We start from the raw sequence: 3,007 nt of genomic DNA, 5'->3' as shown, positions 1-3,007 counted from the left end.
CTATCTGTGCTCTGCCCACCACGGGTATCGAAACCAGGTTTCTAGCGTTGTAAGTCCGCAGATACATTATTGAATTAGTAACCTTCAACAAAAACTAGAAGTTCAAAACTAATTTAAGGTACGTTTTGAAAACCATCGATATTACAAACGAACTTGAACATAAAATGGGATAAACTTAGAAACATGTTACTTCCAGCATGTATTGTAATTCTCATTTGTATTCGATTAAGTATGTCTTTTCTTTTACTAAATTCGAATTTAATAACCAACCAAGAAAATATTTTTTTGCGAAAAAAGATATAGAGGGAGAATCTTTAAATATAAGAAAAGTGTTTGTCGTTACACATTTAAACTAATAAATATTATTAGAATATCCTCTGTTGACCCAGCTCAAGTGACCTCTGGTAATTTAGTACGTTTCGTCACGGAATATGGCTGCTTTTGAGGATATTGGTAATGTGTGGTGAGACGAGACATTAGTTGCTTTGACTGATCTTTAAAATGTTTAAAAGTTGGTATATATGTTTGTACGTAACTTATCTAACCATCGATATATATACATTTCATCTTTGAAGCTCTTCATTGGTCAAAATAATAAACATCTCTATGCGAAATTTTTGTTCAGGTTGACCGCCATGGGCGTAAAACGTAAAAGCCGCGAATTTCATGGTCTTATTTGAAATACGTTTTGTATAGCCCTTAAGACCTGCCGTGGATATTACATTTATTTCATAAATAAAAATATAAAAAAAAACGAAACATTGTCATTGTTATTTCTATAGTTTTTGCGAATTACTGTTGATACAATAACTTGAAAATTCTCATTAAAGGAAATGAATTTATAATAATAATAATATATTTCACAGTTCATTATATATTATAAATATATTATTTATATGAAAAAGAGTGTTTTTTTCCTTTTTCAAAACTCACAATACAACTTATGTTTGTCGTCTAGATGTATGATGTTTGTTTTAGAGTTTTATGGTAAGCCTTTTACTTCGAAGAATTTTTTACTATTTACGTTGTTCACCAGGTGTCCAATATTTTTACTCTAGATAGATGGATGGATAGACAGACAGAAAAACAGATAATAGTTTATAAAAAATGTAAAAACATTGCGAAAATTTTAGGTGTCCTTTTAAAATAAATCTTAGATACAGAGCATTATTCGAACGTGAAATACATCGCAACTTCTAAAGCGTTCAACGATTGCCTTCTTGTATTTCTTGTAAATATAAACAATTTTCACGTCTTAAAAGTGTTTTTAAAAGGGATGTGATGTCTACAAATGTTGAAAATCACCCAAGAGGAAGTATGCAGAAACTTTTGTATTCGTATGAAAGAAAAGAAATAACACAAAATTTCCTTTTCCGGCTGACTGTACCCTACACAAAGAATGCTGTTATTTTGTCTTTGTTAGAAATATTTCTTCGATCAAAAGACTTGATACCACCATGTGCGTTTGGAGCTTAATCCCAGATGAAATGTTTGTGAATTTGTTTTTTTACCTTTTTTAGTATATATATCATGTGACTTGACTCTTTTGAAGAAAAATTAGTTGCACTAATAATATTCATAAAATGAAAGGAATTTCGATTTTGAAGGTTCGCAATTTTTTTAAATTGCTTTTACACATCTCAGTTGGTATAAGAAATTAAATGTTTAAATAGCAAAAAAATTACATAGCATTACAATTGTGAGATTAACATACTGTATAAATCAGTTAAGTTCTTGCTAAAAGGTGTATAGAAGGCAGCCAAAGTATTTTTACATAGCTACAAAAGCCAGTACATAATTAGTGACTTAAATTTTAAATCAATAAAAATGTTTCGTTTGATAAAACAATTCTGAAATACAACAATATTTTTATGTATTGTTCTTACCTGTTTAATTATCTTAAGTTACAAATTTACATGAACTAAAATAGAATCCCGCACATACAGTAATAATAATATTAATAAAGTTTTGCCAAAAGTAAACAAAATGTGAGAAATGAAAAGTTGTAGCCTTAGAAGATATATGTGTCTTAGCCGTTAGCTCAGTGGTAGAACGCTCTGTTTAGTGTGCAAGAAACACTGGATTTGATTGTGGGAGACGTAAATGTTGGATTACGTTATTGGTGAATTTAGTCACATGACAAACAAATCGCTATAATGTGTTATGAACGTTATATTTGTAACTCGACCACAAATATAATTTTAACAAATATATTTTAATACTTTTCTAGAATGGCATGAAAATACAGAATACGTCCTTAATGTAATAAATCTTAATAGGTGATTTTTCCTAAAGTGATATCAGTTCCCCAAGAACCTTTGTTCAGTTCCGCGTACCAAACAACATTTCACAAAAAAAAAAAAACATATATTTCCTTGTTTAAGTGTGTTCGAAATTTGATGGATATGTTTTCAGTTCCGTTTCTTATAATAGTGCTTAAAATAAAACAAACTCTCAAAGAAAAAGGGCAGTAGCGTTTTTGTTTGTTTGTTATTAAGCACAAAGATATCTGATGTGCCCACCACGGGTATTGAAACCCGGTTTTAAGCGTTATACCACAGAGCCACTGGGAAGGGTAGTGAAGAAGTTGAATGAACACTACATATGATGTAAATTACAACTGTGAGAGTAATTCAGATGTCTGTAAATAGGTTTACGAAACCATCATAAAAAGAGCATCATTCAATTCTGTAGAACCATCTGAAGGTACATTGTGGAAGAACGATATGAAGCAAGCTGCTATGGATCAATGGAGTGAAAATTGGTTTCTCCAGATTGTCTGGTAAACATTTACAAAGGCTGCTTGTCAGTGTCCCCGCTGTGAAGCACCCAATAAATAAATAGAACCAAAAAAAAAGGTTAGAGCACGTGTCTCTAGAAATCGATATCCTGTGGCTGAAGTTAGATAAAAATTGAAGGTATTTTCTAGTAGACAATCTGTTCCTTTTATCTGTACCCCTATTTACTTATAAGAATAGTGTCTGGCGTCCATCGTTATTAAATGTGT

This window comes from Limulus polyphemus, unplaced genomic scaffold, assembly GCF_000517525.1.
Source record: "Limulus polyphemus unplaced genomic scaffold, Limulus_polyphemus-2.1.2 Scaffold514, whole genome shotgun sequence".
NCBI classification, from domain to species: Eukaryota; Metazoa; Arthropoda; class Merostomata; order Xiphosura; family Limulidae; genus Limulus; species Limulus polyphemus.
This window is presented reverse-complemented; position numbering follows the sequence as displayed.